This window comes from Mus musculus, chromosome 10, assembly GCF_000001635.26.
Source record: "Mus musculus strain C57BL/6J chromosome 10, GRCm38.p6 C57BL/6J".
Lineage (NCBI taxonomy): Eukaryota > Metazoa > Chordata > Mammalia > Rodentia > Muridae > Mus > Mus musculus.
The window spans coordinates 33,639,689-33,663,455 of NC_000076.6; the positions used below are offsets into that span (position 1 = coordinate 33,639,689).

Genomic DNA, 23,767 nt, shown 5'->3' on the forward strand with positions numbered 1-23,767 from the left:
ATTGCTTTAATGTGTTCTTGGATTCGGTTAGCAAGAATTTTATTGAGGATTTTTGCATCGATATTCATAAGAGAAATTGGTCTGAAGTTCTCTATCTTTGTTGGGTCTTTCTGTGGTTTAGGTATCAGAGTAATAGTGGCTTCAAAAAATGAGTTGGGTAGAGTACCTTCTACTTCTATTTTGTGAAATAGTTTGTGCAGAACTGGAATTAGATCTTCTTTGAAGGTCTGATAGAACTCTGCACTAAACCCGCCTTGTCCTGGGCTTTTTTTGGCTGGGAGACTATTAATAACTGCTTCTATTTCTTTAGGTGATATGGGACTGTTTAGATGGTCAACTTGATCCTGATTCAACTTTGGTACCTGATATCTGTCCAGAAATTTGTCCTTTTCGTCCAGGTTTTCCAGTTTTTTTGAGTATAGCCTTTTGTAGAAGGATCTGATGGTGTTTTGGATTTCTTCAGGATCTGTTGTTATGTCTCCCTTTTCATTTCTGATTTTGTTAATTAGGATTTTGTCCCTGTGCCCTTTAGTGCATCTAGCTAAGGGTTTATCTATCTTGTTGATTTTCTCAAAGAACCAACTCCTCGTTTGGTTAATTCTTTGAATAGTTCTTCTTGTTTCCACTTGGTTGATTTCACCCCTGAGTTTGATTATTTCCTGCCGTCTACTCCTCTTGGGTGAATTTGCTTCCTTTTTTCTAGGGCTTTTAGATGTGTTGTCAAGCTGCTAGTATGTGCTCTCTCCCGTTTCTTCTTGGAGGCACTCAGAGCTATGAGTTTCCCTCTTAGAAATGCTTTCATTGTGTCCCATAGGTTTGGGTACGTTGTGGCTTCATTTTCATTAAACTCTAAAAAGTCTTTAATTTCTTTCTTTATTCCTTCCTTGACCAAGGTATCATTGAGAAGAGTGTTATTCAGTTTCCACGTGAATGTTGGCTTTCCATTATTTATGTTGTTATTGAAGATCAGTCTTAGGCCATGGTGGTCTGATAGGATACATGGGACAATTTCAATATTTTTGTATCTGTTGAGGCCTGTTTTGTGACCAATTATATGGTCAGTTTTGAAGAAGGTCCCGTGAGGTGCTGAGAAGGTATATCCTTTTGTTTTAGGATAAAATGTTCTGTAGATATCAGTCAGGTCCATCTGTTTCATAACTTCTGTTAGTTTCACTGTGTTCCTGTTTAGTTTCTGTTTCCACGATCTGTCCATTGAAGAAAGTGGTGTGTTGAAGTCTCCCACTATTATTGTGTGAGGTGCAATGTGTGCTTTGAGCTTTACTAAAGTGTCTTTAATGAATGTGGCTGCCCTTGCATTTGGTGCGTAGATATTCAGAATTGAGAGTTCCTTTTGGAGGATTTTACCTTTGATGAGTATGAAGTGTCCCTCCTTGTCTTTTTTGATAACTTTGGGTTGGAAGTCGATTTTATCCGATATTAAAATGGCTACTCCAGCTTGTTTCTTCAGTCCATTTGCTTGGAAAATTGTTTTCCAGCCTTTCACTCTGAGGTAGTGTCTGTCTTTTTCCCTGAGATGGGTTTCCTGTAAGCAGCAGAATGTTGGGTCCTGTTTGTGTAGCCAGTCTGTTAGTCTATGTCTTTTTATTGGGGAATTGAGTCCATTGATATTAAGAGATATTAAGGAAAAGTAATTGTTGCTTCCTTTTATTTTTGTTGTTAGAGTTGGCATTCTGTTCTTGTGGCTGTCTTCTTTTTGGTTTGTTGAGTGATTGCTTTCTTGCTTGTTCTAGGGCGTGATTTCCGTCCTTGTATTGCTTCTTTTCTGTTATTATCCTTTGAAGGGCTGGATTCGTGGAAAGATATTGTGTGAATTTGGTTTTGTCGTGGAATACTTTGGTTTCTCCATCTATGGTAATTGAGAGTTTGGCTGGGTATAGTAGCCTGGGCTGGCATTTATGTTCTCTTAGTGTCTGTATAACATCTGTCCAGGCTCTTCTGGCTTTCATAGTCTCTGGTGAAAAGTCTGGTGTAATTCTGATAGGCCTTCCTTTATATGTTACTTGACCTTTCTCCCTTACTGCTTTTAATATTCTATCTTTATTTACTGCATTTGTTGTTCTGATTATTATGTGTCGGGAGGAATTTCTTTTCTGGTCCAGTCTATTTGGAGTTCTGTAGGCTTCTTGTATGATCATGGGCATTTCTTTCTTTATGTTTGGGAAGTTTTCTTCTATTATTTTGTTGAAGATATTAGCTGGCCCTAGTTGAAAATCTTCATTCTCATCAATTCCTGTTATCCGTAGGTTTGGTCTTCTCATTATGTCCTGGATTACCTGGATGTTTTGAGTTAGGATCCTTTTGCATTTTGTATTTTCTTTGACTGTTGTGTCGAGGTTCCCTATGGAATCTTCTGCACCTGAGATTCTCTCTTCCATTTCTTGTATTCTGTTGCTGATGCTCGCATCTATGGTTCCAGATCTCTTTCCTAGGGTTTCTATCTCCAGCGTTGCCTCGCTTTGGGTTTTCTTTATTGTGTCTACTTCCCTTTTTAGTTCTAGTATGGTTTTGTTCATTTCCATTACCTGTTTGGATGTGTTTTCCTGTTTTTCTTTAATGACTTCTACCTGTTTGGCTGTGTTTTCCTGCTTTTCTTTAAGGGCCTGTAACTCTTTAGCAGTGCTCTCCTGTAATTCTTTAAGTGACTTATGAAAGTCCTTCTTGACGTCCTCTATCATCATCATGAGAAATGTTTTTAAATCTGTGTCTAGATTTTCGGTTGTGTTGGGGTGCCAAGGACTAGGTGGGGTGGGAGTGCTGCGTTCTGATGATGGTGAGTGGTCTTGATTTCTGTTAGTAGGATTCTTACATTTGCCTTTCGCCATCTGGTAATCTCTGAAGCTAGCTGTTTTCGTTGTCACTGTTAAGAGCTTGTTCTTCAGGTGACTCTGTTAGCCTCTATAAGCAGACCTGGAAGGTAGCACTCTCCTTAGTTTCAGTGGGCAGAGTATTCTCTGCAGGCAAGTTCTCTTCTTGCAGGGAAGGTACCCAGATATCTGGTGTTCGAACCAGACTCCTGGCAGAAGTTGTGTTCCACTCACTAGAGGTCTTAGGATTCCGTGTGGAATCCTGTGTGGGCCCTTGCGGGTGTCAGGCGACTCCGCTGGCAAGGTAGCCCGGGGCTCGAGTGGAGCGGAAGGGGCTTGTGCCCCAGATCAGGCCCGGGTAGCCTGCTTCCCTATGTACCGCAGTCTCAGGTTCCGCGCGATTGGATTGGGGCAGGTGCTGTGTTCCACTCACCAGAGGTCTTAGGATCCCGTGGGGAGTCCTGTGTGGGCCCTTGCAGGTGTTGGGCAAGACTCAGCTGGCAAGGTAGCCCGGAGCTCGAGTGGAGCGGAAGGGGCTTGTGCCCCAGATCAGGCCCGGGTAGCCTGCTTCCCTATGTACTGCAGTCTCAGATTCTGCGCGATTGGATTGGGGCAGGCGCTGTGTTCCACTCACCAGAGGTCTTAGGATCCCGTGGGGAATCCTGTGTGGGCCCTTGCAGGTGTTGGGTGAGACTCCGCTGGCAAGTTAGCCCGGGGCTGGAGTCTCCAGTTTCTTTATGGAGGCACTGAGGTCTATGAGTTTTCTTCTTATCACTGCTTTCATTATGTCACATAATTTTGGGTAAGTAGTGCCTTTATTTTCATTAAATTCTAAGAAGTCTTTAAATTTTTTTATTTCTTCCCTGACCAAGTTATCATTGAATAGAGTTGTTCAGCTGCCAGGTGTATGTGGGCTTCCTGATGTTTTTGTTGTTATTAAAGGCCAGCCTTAGTCCATGGTGACCTGATAGGATGTGTGGGATTATTTCGATCTTCTTGTATAAGTTAAGGCTTATTAAGGCTGATAATATGGTCAATTTTGGAGAAGGTACCATGAGATGTTGAGAAGAAGTTATATCATTTTGTTTTAAGGTGAAATGTTCTATAGATATCCATTAAATATATTTGGTCCATAACTTCTGTCATTTTCACTGTGTCTCTTTTAAGTTTCTGTTTCCATAATCTGCCCATCAGTGAAAGCATGTTGTTGAAGTCTCCTGCTATTATTGTGTGAGATTCAATGTGTGATTTCAGCTTCATTTATGTTCCTTTTACAGATATGGTTGACGTTACATATTGGGCACAGATGTTCAGAATAGAGAGTTCATCTTGGTGGACTTTTCCTTTGAGTATGTAGTGTCTTTTCCTGTTTTTTGATACTTTTTGGTTAAAAGTCTATTTTATTGTATGCTAGAATTGCTACTTCAGCCTGTTCCCTGGGACCATTTGCTTGAAAAAAATTTCCAGTCCTTTATTTTGAGTTCATGTCTGTCTTTGTCACTGATGTATGTTTGCTATATTCAGCAAGTTGCTGGGTCCTGTTTATGTGCTCTATAGTCTATATCATTTTATTGGGGAATTGAGTCCATTGGTGTTCAGATATATTAAGGACCAATGATTGTTGCTATTTTTGTTGATAGAGGTGGAATTACATTTGATTTAGGAGTTTTCAGTCTCTTCTATATCTATTATTTTTAGGTTTAGTGTTTTCATTGTGTCCTGGATTTCTTGTATGTTTTGAATTATGAGGATTTTTTTGCTTTTTGTATTTTCTTTGATTGTTGTGTCAATGTCTTCTATGCTATCTTCTTTTCCTGTAATTTTCTCTTCTATCTCTTGTATTCTGTTGGTGACGCTTGCATCTGTGACTCCTGGTCTCTTTCCTAGGTTTTCCATCTCTAGGGTTATCTTCCTTTGTGTTTTCTTTAATATTTCTTTTTCCAATTTTAGATCCTGGATAGTTTTGTTCCATTCCCTCACCTATTTGATTGCGTTTTTCTGTTTCTTTAAAAGATTTATATGTTTCTTCTTCAAGGGGTTCTACTTGTTTATTCTTCTTTTCAGTATTTCTTTAAGAGAATTATTTATGTCCTTCTTGAAGTCCTCTATCATATTCATGATATGGGATTTTAGATCTGGATTTTTTTCAGGTGTGTTGGGGTATCCAGAGATTGGTGTGGCAAGAGAACTAGGTCTAATTTTATCAAGTAGCATTGGTTTCTGTTGCTTATTTTTGTTCCTTGTGCTTGCCTCTCAACATCTGGTTATCTCTAATGCTAACTGGCCTTGCATTTTCTGACTGTGAGTCTGACAGTCTATCCCTGCTGTGAGCCTTGTTATGTCAGACCTCCTGAGAGTCCAGCTGTTTCTGCAGTCCTGTTATTCTGTGATCCTAGGATCCTGGGATCCTGAGATTCTGGATGTGTCAGAACACTTGGGAGTCAAGCTGCCTCTGAGATTCTGAGATCCTGATGTGTCAGAGCTCCTGGGAGTCAAGCTTTCCGTGGGTGTTGTAGGAGTTTGTCAGAAGCCAGAGGCTTGGGTCCACTCCAGGCACAGGTGCAAACCAGAAGAATCATGTGCCTCTGGCTAGGTGGTGGTTTCTGAGTTCCTGTGTCCCAAGGGTTCCAGTTAAGCTGGGTATTGGGGCAGAGCTTGGGGTCTCACCTGAGATCCTGCTGTTTCAGAGCTCCTGGAGTTAAGCTTCCTCTGGGTGTTTTAGGAGTGGGTATGGAGCCAGATACCAGTGACTGCTCTGGGGCTAGGTGCAAACTGGAAGGGCAGTGTTTAATTCTTATATCAGCTCTTGGGATTCTTTTCTTCCCGTTGGGTTGCCATGTCCAACTTCAATATGATGAGTTTTGTTTTATTGTATTATATTTTATATTTTATTTTGTTATGCTTGGTTGATATCTCTTAGGAATCTTTTTTTTTTTTGCGAGTAAAAGAGAGTGGATCTGGAGGAAATGGGAGACAGGGAAAAGCTGGCAGGGATAGAGGTAGGGGAAACTAAAATCAGAAATAATTCATAAGCAACTAATCTGTTTTTAATTAAAGATAAAAATAAAAGAGAAATTTATGAAAACAAAAACAGTGTAAAGAAATCAAGAAAATTGTATGACATGTAAGTGGACATAAAGAAAATCCAAATTGAGAGAAACATGGAAATGAAACTTTAAAAGTTTGTGAAGAAATCTCAGAGGTGAGCCTCACCAAGAGAGTAAAAGAAATAGAAGGGTGAACCCAAGTTCTTGAAGACAAGATAGAAGAAACAAACACCTCAGTCAACTAAAATCCAAAACAAAAAATCAAGAATGTCTGGGATAGTATTAAAAGATCAAAGCTGTGAGTAATAGTAATAGAGAAAAGAGAATATATCCAACTCAAAGGCACAGAAAATATTTTCAAAAAAATTATAGAAGAAAAATTTCCCAACCAAAGGAAGGGGGTTCCTATCAAGGTACAAAAGGCATACAAAATACTAAGGAGAACCAGTAAGAATTTCTCATGAAACATAATAATTGAATCATGAAACATACAGAACAAAGAAAGAATATTAAAAGCTGCAAGGGAAAAAAATACCAAATTTAAAACAAAATAATAAAGGCAGAATTAGTAGAATAACACCTGACTTGTCAATGGAGATTGAAAGCCAGGAAAAAGAGCCTGGACAGATGTTATACAAATTCTAAGAGACCACAGATGCAAGCCCAAACTACTACAGTTAGCAAAATAATTCAGATAAATGGTATTATAAATCCAGTGGAGCTAGTAGATAGTTATAGTCTTTCCACTTTAATTAACCCAATCAACAAAATCCACACAGGCTTTCCCAGAAATCCATCTCCCAGGTGGGATTACTAGCTTGCATCAGGCTAACAATGAAGATTAAACATTCCAAGTATAGTCCATGCAATGCTCATGAGATTTACTCACTTTAAAATTCAAATATTAACTTGATGTGCTATGTTCTATCTGGCAAGCCAAGCCAAGGGTCTGTTTGCTACAGAGAAGAAGATATAATCGTAAACTTTAACAGTGAACTGTGAGACCTATTTTATCAACACTAGAAATGAGAGCAAAGGTCTCCCTTTGCTGTGGCAAGCAGTGTCAACCTTACCGCGAAAGGATTGTGTCTGTCCAGAAAGACAACCAGACAATGACTACAGAACTGGTCATGGACTGTATGCTGCATCGGTGAGCCACAATAAACACTTCCTTAGTTGAGTTGTTCTACCAAATATTTCATCACAACAGGAACAAAAAGACCTAGTCCAGCCAACCTCTCTTGCTTATGGGCTTTTACATACTCTATTCCACACTCTGCTCACTAACCCTAAAACATACCTATGCCCTCCTTCATTGTGTTAACAATTGTAAAACATTTAAAGTTCAACTTGAAGACAATTCCTTTATGTGACTTGCCCACTTTGGGCAAGCTTAAATCAGTCTCTTAAACCACAATCAAAATATCATACTTATATTTTGTCATGCTTCAGGGTAATTGCCTATTTTCTTCCTTTTTGTTTAGAGAAATCTATTTCCCAATGTGAATAAGTTCTGTAAAATTTATGCATAGTCCTACAGGGATGTGATAGATCTATGTTGAATTAATAAATGATACCACTTTATTTAGAGAATATACCAGCTTACATAGGCAATGCAAAGGCACAAATAAATGTATTAAATTAAATATTATAATTACATCCTTATAAACTAGATACAGTTTTAAGAATTTGGTAAAAAATGCATTAATAGAAGTCAGCAGATCAGATACTAGTTTTGTTTTTCTTACCTGCTATGCTTTAGATGAAACCATTCCATATCTCCCAGCCATGCCATTTTTCAGTTTTGAAATTAAAGTGTTCAGTTAAACAGTTTTATTGTTCCTTTCCAATTTAATAATCACCTGGTCTAATAAAAAACATTGAACATAGGTATAATATAAGAAAGATACAAATGTTTCCGAGACTGTTCAGCTAAGAATACATTACATTTATTCTGTTGTCTAAGCTAAGTAGAGGAAATATATATATCTTTGCTAATTATCAGTATTTGACAAAATAATCCTCTGAGCTCTCCTGATAAATTGGTTTGTTATTGTGGTTATATTACTGAATGGAAATTTTTATTCCTCAATAAATGGAGCTGAAAAAATGACTTGCCTCAACTATAAACTGTGGCTTGAAACCCACTTTTAACTATTTAAATATAGTTTAAGTAGTTCAATTCTAATCACTATAATTCAACATTAGAAGTTGAAATACCACTTTGTACAACTGTGTGTTTTATCAGTATCTTTTTATGAGTTACCTTCTTTGAGCAGAGCAATACAGGAACAGATATCCCACATTCAAATGTTACTATCTCTTATATACTTTTTCAAATAATAACACCACAACATCATCACATGATTTTTCATTCAGAATTTCCAGTTTTGGATGAAAAAAATTAATAACACCTTTGATAATCTATTCACTGATGCCAAAACAAAATTCAATTCAACAGAAAAGCAGACTCATTGTCTCAGTACTAGTTATGGACCAATTAAATGACTCATACTAAACAGAAAGCTAACCCAATCCATATAATAAGCAATATCCTCTCTTTATTGTCTTGAAAATGGAGCTATGAAGATGGAGAGAGAGAGAGAAAGAGAGAGAGAGACTCTTTATGTGATACGGTAATGTATTGGAAATCAGGAAAGCTGAAATGGAGTCCAAAGAATGCTTGACCAAGGAAATGCCTGATAAGGGTTCATGTGCATGTCCTGATGCTTAGAGAGGAATTACTTTTAGTGCCCTGAGATCCTAAATTTTCATGGAATAAGACTATGTGAAGGAAAACAACTGAGTGAAGGATAGAAGAAACACTTATACCATTATAGCCAAGCTTTGAACTTGCCTTAGGGGGAGAAAAAACACAAAATTATGACCCTTTAAAGTTGTGTCATAGCACCCTCGGTCTCTTCCAGTGACTGGGGATTCCATAGCCTGGCCTCCAGTTGTCAGTGCAACACTCAAAGACAACAAGATTTCAAACCCAGAAAACAAACAAACAAATTCTCAGTTCTTGCAAACTTGCCACTAGTGCAGTAAGAACGGGGTATCAAATGTCATCATCCTCCATTTATGAGGCGTTGTGAACCTGTTATGTTTTTTATTTCATTTTTTACAGACAACTGAATGGTGCATTGTATTGAAACAAGGGCTGTCATGTGACACCTGGGCAAGTTTTCCAGGCTACACAAATTTAGTAAACCGGGTATAAAGATCATGATAAACTGTTCATTCTCTGTATTTCCTTCACCCATATGAAGTGTTTAGGATTCCAGTTATCTCATTTAATTGCTTCTTCATCTCTCTGTCTTTAGCTTTACTATGTTTAAAGCACCTTTTTACTCTGCTGGGTAGACCTTTCTGCTCAACATTCTTCAAAACAGGACTGGCAAGTGTCCTAGGAAGATTCTCAGGGCTAGTATCACTCACAACTGTAGAAATTTGAACATTTCAAAGAGGAATTCAGGACCTTTTTCTTGAATTAATTCAAAGCAGTCTTAGAAAAGTGATTTTCTTCTCAAGAACAGTCACCATGGTCATCGAGGATAAGCAATAGCCATCAGGAACCCAGGACATGGTACAGGTAAACTATTTTATAGATCAATGTGTCCTAAACATACAGCCCTAACTTTCTATAACTAGTAATTTTCAAAAGATCTTCAGAATTTTACTGTAAAACAAAACAAAGATCATGGAAAAGTATCTAGCAAGTACGGTTGACCACAGATTAAACGTCCGTATATTATATATAATGTATAGTGTATATTAAGCTGGTAAAGTTTTTTTAAGAGTGACTTTTTATTGATTATTTTATTTATTTATTTCTTCTTCCTTTTTATTGGATATTTTATTTATATTTCAAATGTTATCTGCTTTCCCAGTTTCTCCCCCTCCCAGAAACCCCCATTCCATCTTCCCTTCCCCAGCTTCTATAAGGGTGTTCCTCCACCATCACCTGTTCTTTCATCTAGAATGCTCAGAATTGGAAGTGACTAATAGTAAAGTGATCTATACTATCATCATACTGGGCCAGGCCATATCAAGCCCCATATCAAGCTCCTACAACCAGGACTGGAGAAGTCTAAATGACCCTTAGAGAAGGGGCTGTTACTTCTGTGTGTCTCTGCAAAGGTATGTGCATGTATGTGCTGATGCTCTTAGAGGCCAGAGGTGTCAGATATCCTAGGAGTCATGGGCTGTTGTGAGATGCCTCATGTGGTCCTCTGTAAGAACAGTATCTTAGTTTGAGTTTCCATTGCTGTGAAAAGACCCCATGACCACAGGCAGACATAATGCTAGAGAAAAGTCTAAGGATTCTACATCTTGATCTTCAGATAGGAAGAGGTTGTGCTGCACTGGGAGTGACCTGTTCTGCCTCCATAGTGACACACTTCCTCCATTAAGGCCACACCTACTCCAACAAGGGCACACCTCCAAATAGTGCCTCTCAAGCATTCGAACATTTAAGTCTATGGGGGCAATTCCTATTCAAACAATCACAAACAATATGTATTGAACCCCTGAATCATCTCTCTAGCACCCCCTAATGATTTTATTCTTACAATTTGAAACTGGTGCATACAAGTAATGTTTTGGGTTTTTTTGTTTTTGTTTTTGTTTTTGGGTTTTTTGTTTGTTTGTTTGTTTGTTTGTTTATTTGTTTGTTTGTTTGGTTGGTTGGTTGGTTAGTTTGTTGGTTGGCTTTGTTTGTTTGTTTTGTTTTGTTTTGTTTAGCTTTAGAAAGCAGCTGTGCATCTATTTTCTTTCTTCTTTTACATGGAAGGAAATGAAGGTCGTGATAGGCATTGCTTTTAAAACAATGAAGTCTTTCTTCTTGAGATTGGTTATCAAAAGTGATTATGAAGAATATTGTCTTTTCCAGTGAATACATGTTGAAGCTGGCTAAGAGTAACTCAGCAGCCTCCAGAGCCAGAAACAGGCATGCCAATGTATTAACTGAAAATCTCCTTATGATTTCTCTGTTCCATTAATACCAATGCTGCCTTTGGAAAGCACAGACTCCTCTTGGCTTGAGGAAGGTGCACTTAGGGACTCACTAACTCTGTTGAACACAATGCTTTCAGATACAGAATGTTCTGAATTGGTGAACTCAACTTAACCTACTCAGTAGGTTCATCTCTTCTATCCTAGAAATATCCAAGTTGGCAAAACCTATTTTTATCATTCATATTAAAAACGAAAACAAAAGCAAAAAACAAAAATCTTCAAAACTAACCAAACAAAATCCCCAAAACATCTAGACCAGTGTTGGAAGTAGTTGAAAGCACATATTGAACTTGTAGAAGACCTGAATTGAGTTCCAAGCACCCACACTAGTTGCTCATAATAGTTTGTTACTCCAGCTCCAGGGACTCTGACACCCTTGGCCTCTTCAGGCTTCTGTGTTTGGGCACTTGTGTTTGGTACTCAGCTGAGGATACTGTTTGGAGGCTTGTGAAAGCTCTAGAAAGTGGAACTTTTCTGGAGGAAGTAGTTATTAGGGTAGGATAAGTCGATAATAGGTTTTATAATAGTCTCACTTCCTTCCCTCTCCCTGCTTCTAAACAGGAGGTGCATTGTCTCCAGTGTCTCCCATCCCTGTGTCCTTGCCTTATCTGTCATACAAGCTCATTCCTTCCTACATGCATCTTATTAGGTAGTTGGTCAAAGAAACAAGACACAGCAACAAGAACTATGTTTCTTCATTAGTCACCTACTTACATGTCTCAGGCAGTTTCTCAATTCCTTAGGCAGAGTTAATGTCAAATTCACAGTACAACACAAGACTGAGACTTTATTAATGCTACATATGCTCTGTGTTTTGAGGGAGTGAGGCTGCAATCCATACACTGTGATTCAATATTTACTTAGATCTGGGAATGAACAAAGAAACACACAAAGCCTTGGTATTTTGTCTGAGTGGCCATGCCTCACCAACACATAGAACAAAATAAGAAGGAAGCAATTTGGCTGACATTTGTTTTTCTTCCTGAAGGGAAATATGATTGTTCTCACATAACAAATGAGTACACAACCCAAGCCTGTTTGCACATTTATTTGTCTAGTCTTCTGCCAATACTAGTCTGTTTAATTATTCTCTCTTATTTATTTCAAGTTGTTTGACTTTTTAAACAAATGTTTATATACACAATGTGCCAAATAATAGTGGTTTATAGCTCTTGAATCATCTCACCCTCAAATAACTCTGTACTACAACAATCTTAGTCAGATCTGTTTACACCAGGCCAAGTGATATGAATTGCAATGGTTCTCTCTGATTCAATAGAATTGTTAGAACCCTAAAGAATATGGGAAGACCAAAGGACTCATTTGCTCCTATAGCTCTGTGGTATACCTTTCCATTTGTTTCTAGGACAGCCAATGCCGTCTTTCTTTTTTCTATCTTCTTTTTTCTGTTAATAGGAAAACACTCTGAGCCACTAAAGTGCACTCACCTCATTTTCTGTCATCCTTGTGCATTAGTGCACTAGGCAACCCTATGCTCTGTTCTACTGGACCTATGTGACTCAGATCCATCAACTAATCTCCCTGTCATTTATACCTGTGCCAGATTGGATAAATGTTAGAAGTCATAAAACTTAAGACTAATTTAAAAATTCTGAGTCATTTACTCTGTTTAAAATCTATATGTATCTTAGAAAGATTTGTAGTTCATATACCACCCATAATAGTACCACAGCACTGAAGTATTATTGAAATGTTTTCATGGCAAACTGCCTGAAAAGGGTGTGTTTAATATGTTAACTAAACAGACTATTAAGTGATTCCTAAACTAGAAGGAGTACTAAATTATCATTTTCCATAATATTAAGCAAAATGTTTAATCTTTGTTTTCAATTTGATTGGGTATGGAATTATCTATCATTTTCATCTTAGATATCACATAGCAAGAGTCCTGGAGATGGTAATTGCCTACCTAAGGTTATGTAGGTAGTATGTGCTGAGAACAAAGGTAGTCAGCTCTTGATCTTATACTTTTGACTCTTACATAATTCTGTCTTTCAACATTTTAGAATCTGACAAAAGACTTTATATTGGAGAACCCTATTACTAAGGTAGCATTCTCCATCACTACTTTCTGAACTCAGCACAAAATGGGGAACTATTCCCTTTCTCAGTGGGGCTTTCTTATCTCGGCCTGGTTTTGTCTGCAGAGTGTTCCTAAACACATGTGGCTAGTCTTGGCTGACCTTGTCAGAAAAGTGAGCTTGTACAGAGTTCTGTGTAAGGCTGCATAACTCAGAACATACATACCACGTTGGCTTTCCACATGCACACAAATTAAGGGTTGTATTATAACTAAATAGACCTTTCCATTCATACCCCTAAAAAAAGACCTTATATACCCTAATACTGAAACATAAAGTAGACTCACCTCACTGCAGCAGTCTCTGAAGGTCATTTTACCATCTTCATGACTGCTTGAACCTTGCTTCATCTCTACTCCCTTTGTCCCCTCAGGCTGGTGATCAGCAACCTTCAAGGAGAAAGGGGTGGCCACACTATTTGCATGCTTAATAATGGAGTTTACATAATGACATCCCATTAAACACATAAGCTGCTCTTTGCATTTCATGACATTTAACAAGATTCTTTCCCTTTTCCACACTCCCTCATCATCTATGCACACACATGTGATTTTTCCAAACATATTCTTTGCTTTATTTATGGCTCATATAACAGATGATTTCAGCAATTATTTACATAATCTCTACATAATAGTAAAGAGATCCAACAGTTAAGAGCACTTGTTTCTTTCACAGAAGACTTTAATTTGGTTCTAAGGACCAACTTGACAGCTAGCCAACAACCATCTGTGACTCCACTTCCAGAGAATCTTCTGCCCTCTGCTGGCCTCTACAGGCACTGCAATCATGCATGTAATGCATCAGGCAAAACATCAATACACATAAAAATACATAAAATTTTAAAACAAAAAAGAACAGTGTAAGAGCTATTATGTAAAGACATTTTATGTTCCTTATGTTCAGTGCCTCTTGGGGATTTAATTAAAAGAAATAAAATATGGCTATCATAGCTTTCCATATGATGATAGCAAAATACAAAGCACAAAGCTAAAGTCTTCTACTCACAATATTGCCATATGTGCAGATCTTCCAGAACCCTAATGCTGCTAGTATACTATTGCCAGGGACAGAGATCACTATAGAATCTGTAGGGTTGGATGATTGTACTCCAAGTTACAACTGCAAAACTATAGAAAATAGACAGTGTACAGGAAGCTGCTTTCATGGTGATTATAGGTTACCATGGTTTCTATGAGCAAAAGTAACACTATTGCAGGGGAGAGACTTCAGAATTCAATTCCTTATTCTCAGGGCAGAATGCTGAATGTGAGCAATGACCTAGACAATTCTTACAATGTGAGCTAAGGACAGCTTTTCCTCCCTTGGGAAATTATCTGTCTAGATGATAACTCTACATCATTTTCCATTTTCTGCTTAGTATATCTCTTACCTGTCCTGGGACATATGTATAAGTAGGAGGCAGACAACATTGTCCTTTTATGTAAAAACTAACACTTGATGTGATTTTAAAGATTTTTTATTTGTAATAAAACACACAGGATCATATGCATGATTTACACGTGGCTTATTAAATGTTGATTTATGTTATACAATAAATATATTTATTTTAAACATTAAAACAACTGAAAATATAAGGAATAAAGAAAACATTTTAGTTAATCTTAACCAACTAATGCATCACTTTTAAGTTTATGTGCACATTAGTTGTTTTGGTGCATTTAATAGCATTTCTCTACAGAAAATAACAGTTATGTTTATTTTTTTCACTTGCAGTTTTTGTGAAATAGTATTTATTCCCAAGAGTGCTTAAAGTGCATTGCATTTATTTAGTTAGTTTTTTTTTTTTTTTGATTCCTAGAATCAGAGTCTTTTTGCTGTTGTTGCAAGAGTAGAAGAAACCACGGATGTGGGAAATTCAGAATTTTTCAGCTATACAAAGTAAGACTTCCTCATTCCACTTAGTTGGGCTTTGAATCACACTGAGTTTTGTCTGCCATGTGACACCCAGGAGAATGCTAAGCCTTCACAGACATTCTGTCTCTTAACTTTTCTGTCATAGTCTGTGACTATCATCACCAAACCAAAGCAAGCTTATATTTATAATTAATACTAAGACATACAGTGAGATAAATGTACATATAAATGTGTGAGAAGTACATAATAAAAAATTAATTTGCTTTAAGTATACCATTGACATGATAACTCTGTAATTATTATCTTCATAATATTGCTTAAAACTGTATACTATAAGCTTTACACTTACTGCTTTTATCAAAATTGTATATTGAAACAGTAAGAGATTTACAAATGAAATACAAATTCACAAAAAGAAAGTAATGTTGCTATATAATGAATTATCTTTGCTTAAAACTACATGTTTCTTGAGTTAATAGTGAAGATATAGACCAACATATGTCAAACTTAGTTTAAGCCTTATTTTTGTATGTTATAGCACCAATTTCCAGGGTTGTTACTGTTGATAATTATTAGGTTAAAGTTATGCAGTTTTACTATCCCTCATTATTCTTAATAGCTAATCAATTTAATAATGTATCTCAAAACAAAACTGAAAACTATTTCTATGTCTACATGTTCTTAACTGGAACAGTGTTTATATGATCTACTAATGGACTGCTATGAGTTAGTGCTCATAGAAAGAAAGTCTGCAAAGTTTAGACATCTTATGATCCAGTTATAAGAAAGCTTCTTTTTGACCTGGCAATTCTATATCAACATGTTTCAGACTGATTTAATTAATTCTATTATCAATTATTTCCACTTAACCAATTAGAAAAATCTTTTTTTTCTTTTTATTATTATTATTATTATTATTAGGTATTTTACTCGTTTACATTTTCAATGCTATCCCAAAGGTCCCCCATACCCACCCCCCCCCAATCCCCTACCCACCCACTCCCCCTTTTTGGCTCTGGTATTCCCCTGTACTGGGGCATATAAAGTTTGCAAGTCCAATGGGCCTCTCTTTCCAGTGATGGCCGACTAGGCCATCTTTTGATACATATGCAGCTAGAGTTAAGAGCTCCGGGGTACTGGTTAGTTCATAATGTTGTTCCACCTATAGGGTTGCAGATCCCTTTAGCTCCTTGAGTACTTTCTCTAGCTCCTCCATTGGGGGCCCTGTGATCCATGCATTAGCTGACTGTGAGCATCCACTTCTGTGTTTGGTAGGCCCCGGCATAGTCTCACAAGAGAGAGCTATATCTGGGTCCTTTCAGCAAAATCTTGTTAGTGTATGCAATGGTGTCAGCATTTGGAAGCTGATTATGGGATGGATCCCTGCATATGGCAATCACTAGATGGTCCATCCTTTCGTCACAGCTCCAAATTTTGTCTCTGTAACTCCTTCTATGGGTGTTTTGTTCCCATTTCTAAGAAAGGGTAAAGTGTCCACACTTTGGTCTTCATTCTTCTTGAATTTCATGCGTTTGGCAAATTGTATCTTATATCTTGGGTATGCTAAGTTTCTGGGCTAATATCCACTTATCAGTGAGTACATATTGTGTGAGTTCCTTTGTGATTGGGTTACTTCACTCAGGATGATACCCTCCAGGTCCATCCATGTGCCTAGGAATTTTATAAATTCATTTTTTTAATAGCTGAGTAGTATTCCATTGTGTAAATGTACCACATTTTCTGTATCCATTCCTCTATTGAGGGGCATCTGGGTTCTTTCCAGCTTCTGGCTATTATAAACAAGGCTGCTATGAACATAGTGGAGCATGTGTTCTTCTTATCGGTTGGGACACCTTCTGGATATATGCCCAGGAGAGGTATTGTGGGATCCTCCGGTAGTACTATGTCAAATTTTCTGAGGAACCGCCAGACTGATTTCCAGAGTGGTTGTACAAGCCTGCAATCCCACCAACAATGGAGGAGTGTTCCCCTTTCTCCACATCCTCGCCAGCATCTGCTGTCACCTGAGTTTTTGATCTCAGCCATTCTGACTGGAGTGAAGTGGAATCTCAGTGTTGTTTTGATTTGCATTTCCCTGATGATTAAGGATGTTGAACATTTTTTCAGGTGCTTCTCTGCCATTCGGTATTCCTCAGGTGAGAATTCTTTGTTCAGCTCTGAGCCCCATTTTTTAATGGGGTTGTTTGATTTTCTGGAGTCCACCTTCTTGAGTTCTTTATATATATTGGATATTAGTCCCCTATCCGATTTGGGATAGGTAAAGATCCTTAACCAATCTGTTGGTGGCCTTTTTGTTTTATTGACGGTGTCTTTTGCTTTGAAGAAGCTTTGCAATTTTATGAGGTCCCATTTATCGATTCTTGATTTTACAGCACAAGCCACTGCTGTTCTATTCAGGAATTTTTCCCCTGTACCCATATCTTCGAGGCTTTTCCCTATTTTCTCCTCTATAAGTTTCAGTGTCTCTGGTTTTATGTGGAGTTCCTTAATCCACTTAGATTTGACCTTAGTACAAGGAGATAGAAATGGATCAATTCGCATTCTTCTACATGATAACTGCCAGTTGTGACAGCACCATTTGTTGAAAATACTGTCTTTTTTCCACTGGATGGTTTTAGCTTCCTTGTCAAAGATCAAGTGACCATAGGTGTGTGGATTCATCTCTGGGTCTTCAATTCTGTTCCATTGGTCTACGTGTCTGTCACTATACCAGTACCATGCAGTTTTGATCACAATTGCTCTGTAGTACAGTTTTAGGTCAGGCATGGTGATTCCACCAGAGGTTCTTTTATCCTTGAGAAGAGTTTTTGCTATCCTAGGTTTTTTGTTATTCCAGATGAATCTGCCGATTGCCCTTTCTAATTCGTTGAAGAATTGAGTTGGAATTTTGATGGGGATTGCATTGAATCTGTAGATTGCTTTTGGCAAGATAGCCATTTTTACAATGTTGATCCTGCCAATCCATGAGCATGGGAGATCTTTCCATCTTCTGAGATCTTCTTTAATTTCTTTCTTTAGAGACTTGAAGTTCTTATCATACAGATATTTTACTTCCTTAGTTAGAGTCAGACCAAGGTATTTTATATTATTTGTGACTATTGAGAAGGGTGTTGTTTCCCTAATTTCTTTCTCAGCCTGTTTATTCTTTGTGTAGAGAAATGCCATTGACTTGTTTGAGTTAATTTTATATCCAGCTGCTTCTTTGAAGCTGTTTATCAGGCTTAGGAGTTCTCTGGTGGAATTTTTAGGGTCACTTATATATACTATCATATCATCTGCAAAAAGTGATATTTTGACTTCTTCCTTTCCAATTTGTATTCCCTTGATCTCCTTTTGTTGTCTAATTGCTCTGGCTAGGACTTCAAGTACAATGTTGAATAGGAAGGGCGAGAGTGGACAGCCTTGTCTAGTCCCTGATTTTAGTGGGATTGCTTCCAGCTTCTCACCATTTACTTTGATGTTGGCTATTGGTTTGTTGTAGATTGCTTTTATCATGTTTAGGTATGGGCCTTGAATTCCTGATCTTTCCAAGACTTTTATCATGAATGGGTGTTGGATTTTGTCAAATGCTTTCTCAGCATCTAACGAGATGATCATGTGGTTTTTGTCTTTGAGCTTGTTTATATAATGGATTACATTGATGGATTTCCATATATTGAACCATCCCTGCATCCCTGGGATGAAACCTACTTGGTCAGGATGGATGATTGTTTTGATGTGTTCTTGGATTCGGTTAGCAAGAACTTTATTGAGGATTTTTGCATCGATATTCATAAGGGAAATTGGTCTGAAGTTCTCTATATTTGTTGGGTCTTTTTGTGGTTTAGGTATCAGAGTAATTGTGGCTTCATAGAATGAGTTGGGTAGAGTACCTTCCATTTCTATTTTGTGGAATAGTTTGTGAAGAACTGGAATTAGGTCTTCTTTGAAGGTCTGATAGAACTCTGCACTAAACCCGTCTGGTCCTGGGCTTTTTTTGGCTGGGAGACTATTAATGACTGCTTCTATTTCTTTAGGGGATATAGGACTGTTGAGATCATTAACCTGATCTTGATTTAGCTTTGGTACCTGGTATCTGTCTAGAAACTTGTCCATTTCATCCAGGTTTTCCAGTTTTTTTTGAGTATAGCCTTTTGTAGAAGGATCTGATCGTGTTTTGGATTTCTTCAGGATCTGTTGTTGTGTCTCTCTTTTCACTTCTGATTTTGTTAATTAGGATGCTTTCCCTGTGCCCTCTAGTGAGTCTGGCTAAGGGTTTATCTATCTTGTTGATTTTCTTAAAGAACCAGCTCCTTGATTGGTTGATTCTTTGAATAGTTCTTCTTCTTTCCACTTGGTTGATTTCACCCCTGAGTTTGATTATTTCCTGCCTTCTACTCCTCTTGGGTGAATTTGCTTCCTTTTCTTCTAGAGCTTTTAGGTGTGTTGTCAAGCTGCTAATGTGTGCTCTCTCTAGTTTCTTTTTGGAGGCACTCAGAGCTATGAGTTTTCCTCTTAGGAATGCTTTCATTGTGTCCCATAAGTTTGGGTATGTTGTGGCTTCATTTTCATTAAACTCCAAAAAGTCCTTAATTTCTTTCTTTATTCCTTCCTTGACCAAGGTATCATTGAGAAGAGTGTTGTTCAGTTTCCATGTGAATGTTGGCTTTCTATTATTTATTTTGTTATTGAAGATCAGCCTTAGTCCATGGTGATCTGACAGGATGCGTGGGACAACTTCAATATTTTTGTATATGTTGAGGCTTGTTTTGTGACCAATTATGTGGTCAATTTTAGAGAAGGTACCATGAGGTGCTGAGAAGAAGGTATATCCTTTTGTTTTAGGATAAAATGTTCTGTAGATATCTGTCAGATCCATTTCTTTCATAACTTCTGTTAGTTTCACTGTGTCCCTGTTTAGTTTCTGTTTCCATGATCTGTCCATTGGTGAAAGTGGTTTGTTGAAGTCTCCCACTATTATTGTGTGAGGTGCAATGTGTGCTTTGAGCTTTACTAAAGTTTCTTTAATGAATGTGGCTGCCCTTGTATTTGGAGCATAGCTATTCAGAATTGAAAGTTCCTTTTGGAGGATTTTACCTTTGATGAGTATGAAGTGACCCTCCTTGTCTTTTTTGATGACTTGTGGTTGGAAGTCAATCTTATCAGATATTAGGATGGCTACCCCAGCTTGTTTCTTCATACCATTTGCTTGGAAAATTGTTTTCCAGCCTTTCATTCTGAGGTAGTGTCTATCTTTTTCTCTGAGATGAGTTTCCTGTAAGCAGCAAAATGTTGGGTCTTGTTTGTGTAGCCAGTTCGTTAGTCTATGTCTTTTTATTGGGGAGTTGTGACCATTGATATTAAGAGATATTAAGGAAAAGTAATTGTTGCTTCCTCTTATTTTTGTTGTTAAAGTTGGCATTCTGTTCTTGTGGCTGTCTTCTTTTGGGTTTGTTGAGGGATTATCTTCTTGTTTTTTCTAGGGCGTGGTTCCGACCTTGGATTGGTTTTTTCTGTATTATCCTTTGAAGGGCTGGATTCATGGAGAGATAATGGGTGAATTTAGTTTTGTCGTGGAATACTTTGGTTTCTCCATCTATGGTAATTGAGAGTTTGGCCGGGTATAATAGCCTGGGCTGGCATTTGTGTTCTCTTAGTGTCTGTATAACATCTTTCCAAGCTCTTCTGGCTTTCATAGTCTCTGGTGAAAAATCTGGTGTAATTCTGATAGGCTTGCCTTTATATGTTACTTGACCTTTTTCCCTTACTGCTTTTAATATTCTATCTTTATTTAGTGCATTTGATGTTCTGATTATTATGTGTCGGGAGGAATTTCTTTTCTGGTCCAGTCTATTTGGAGTTCTGTAGGCTTCTTGTATGTTCATGGGCATCTCTTTCTTTAGATTTGGGAAGTTTTCTTCAATAATTTTGTTGAAGATGTTTGCTGGTCCTTTGAGTTGAAAATCTTCATTCTCATCCACTCCTATTATCCGTAGGTTCAGTCTTCTCATTGTGTCCTGGATTTCCTGGATGTTTTGAGTTAGGATCTTTTTGCATTTTCCATTCTCTTTGATTGTTGTGCCGATGTTCTCTATGGAATCTTCTGCACCTGAGATTCTCTCTTCCATCTCTTGTATTCTGTTGCTGATGCTGGCATCTATGGTTCCAGATTTCTTTCCTAGGGTTTCTATCTCCAGTGTTCCCTCACTTTGGGTTTTCTTTATTGTGTCTACTTCCCTTTTTAGGTCTAGTATGGTTTTGTTCATTTTCATCACCTGTTTGGATGTGTTTTCCTGTTTTTCTCTAAGGACTTCTTCCTGTTTAGTTGTGTTTTCCTGTTTTTCTTTAAGGACTTGTAACTCTTTAGCAGTGTTCTCCTGTATTTCTTTAAGTGAGTTATTAAATTCCTTCTTTATGTCCTCTACCATCATCATGAGATAAGCTTTTAAATCCAGGTCTACCTTTTCACATGTGTTAGGGTGCCCTGGACTGGGTGAAGTGGGCGTTCTGGGTTCTGATGATGTGTGAGTGGTCCTGGTTTTTGTTAGTAGGATTCTTACGTTTACCTTTCGCCATCTGGCAATCTCTGGAGTTAGTTGTTATAGTTGTCTTTGTTTAGAGATTGTTCCTCTGTTGATTTTGTTACCCTCTAGCAGCAGACGTGGGAGACTAGCTCTCTCCTCTGAGTTTCAGTGGTCAGAACAGTCTCTGCAGGCAAGCTCTCCTCTTTCAGGGAAGGTCCACAGTTATCTGGTGTTTGGACCTCCTCCTGGCTGAAGATGAAGGCCCAAAACAGGATCTTTCCCAGAAGCTGTGTTGCTTTGGCCAGGAAGGTGGCTGGTTGTCTGGAGCCGAAGATGGCGCCACCTCAGAAACTCTCTTGCTCTTGCCTGTCTCAGAAACTGCTGGCCTCTGTATTCCACACCCTCACCCGTGCAGCCTGCCCTCGGCGGAGTCCCGGAACCAAGGTGGCTCCCGCTGGAGCCTGAGGCAGAAACCTCTCGGGCCGGGCGGACCCCTGTGCTCTCACCAGGAAGGTGGCCGGTTGTCTGGAGCCGAAGATGGCGCCGCCTCAGAACAGGAAAATCTTTTTATGGTTCTTGTGAAGCTCACAGTTTTACTGCCATGTATATTTATTTATATATTTCCTTAAAGCATCTCATTTATTGTAGTTATTAAATTGTGTTTATTTACTTGAGCTGTTAGAGGCAGTTTCTTTGAATTATACATTGTATTCAAAGCCTTAAGGCACCCTAACTTAAATTCAGAGGACATACACTTTTGTCCTTTTCTTATACTAAATTGATCATGGAGACAAGTGTACACAGTGGCATTGTGTTTATGGTGTGTGATTGAAGGCCATGATGAAGTTATATAGTTGATATTTGAATGACCCTAAAAACAAATTTATCGCAGAAGTAAAAATACAATGAAAACAACCCTATGTGTTTTATTAACATGTGGAACTCTACAGCAGTAATTGCTGATAGTGGTAAAATACTTTTGGTTTATCAGAGACAGCTTTAGAACACAGGGCTGCTACATGCCTGCCTCATCGATCTGGATGAGTGCTCTAAAATCTTCCTGTGGGATCAAACAGGAGGACTCCATTCTCCAGTGACCTAACTCTTAAGTGTGGCCCATTCTTAAAATAATATTTTTCACTGGAGTTTGGTTGCTTGGAACACTAAATGGCTTACTCCTTGTAAGACATAATCCAAAACCTCCTGTCAGAGATTTATGGAATTTCCACATACACTCAGCAAGTGAAAAATTTATTCTCCAATGTATTTCTATGTTACACATGATATAGAAAGCTGCCTGGTCTAAACTTGCCTGAGTTAAATTTAAATGTATTTGCCAGAATAAAATTCCCAAGAAATAAGCAATGTGTAAGCCAAATCTGTTAAAGTATTTTTTTAATTAATCGTTCCATTCATTTATATTTCAAATGATCTCCCACTTCCCGGTTACAAAAACACCACCCCACATCCTCCCTCTCCCCCTTCCCATTTGCCTCTATGAGGGTGCTCCCCCATCCTCCTACCCTCTCTGGCCCCACCATTCCACAATCATCCTACCCTGGAGCATCAAACTTCCTCAGGACTAAGGGCCTCCCATCTTATTGATGTCAGAGAAGGCCATTGTCTGCTATATATAGATCTGGAGCCATGGATCCCTCCCTGTACACTTCTTGGTTGGTAGTATAGTCCCTGGGAGCACTGGGTGGTCTGGCCAACTGACATATTTCTTCTTATGGGGTTGTAATCCCCTCAACTCCTCCAGTCATTTCACCACTTTCCCCACCATGGTCCCTGAGCTCAGTCTGCTGGTTGGCTCCAAGAACGCACATCTGCATTGGAACCTCCCAAGTAACAGCCACACCATGTTCCTGACAGCTAGCACCTCTTGACAACAGTAACACAAGTGTTGGGGTTTAGTGTCTGAAGACAATATGGATATCCAGGTGTGGTGGTCCATGGATGAGTGCCCTTCATAAAGTTGATGACAGATCTTTCTGAGTGGAAAACACTAATCAATGCTCAGAAGCAACCACCAAAGAAATGAGTAATAACGTGATCACTTCCTATGCCATCTGTTCTGTTGGCTCCTTCACCTTGCTCTTTCCCAGTTATATTTGGCATCTCTGAGATGATCTCAACTTGTCATATTTAGTATCTTTTTTAAAAAAGAAGAAAACCTGCTAATGTCCAAATATCACATACTTTATTCATGTCCTTGGTGGTGCATGCATTGTCTCCAAATAATTATTAAAAAAAAAAATCTTTGGAAGCACACATCAGATATGCACCCTGGATTTGTTTCATTGATACAACTTGAATTTTGTAGTCATCCTAACAGAAATATATCACAGACAGAAAGGCAAAGACACTATTTT

General features: G+C 38.2%; 1 long non-coding RNA gene across 1 annotated transcript in view; it reads left to right on the top strand.

The window, feature by feature from the left end:
* Window positions 1–22,744, top strand: part of Gm15939 (predicted gene 15939) — a 38,187-nt gene extending 15,443 nt beyond the window's left edge. Inside the window, exons 2-5 of the long non-coding RNA NR_152723.1 lie at window positions 9,199–9,467; window positions 9,856–10,015; window positions 14,813–14,892; window positions 21,768–22,744. This is a non-coding gene — a long non-coding RNA (predicted gene 15939). The remainder of the gene's footprint in view (window positions 1–9,198; window positions 9,468–9,855; window positions 10,016–14,812; window positions 14,893–21,767) is intronic.
* Window positions 22,745–23,767: the final 1,023 nt, after the last annotated feature.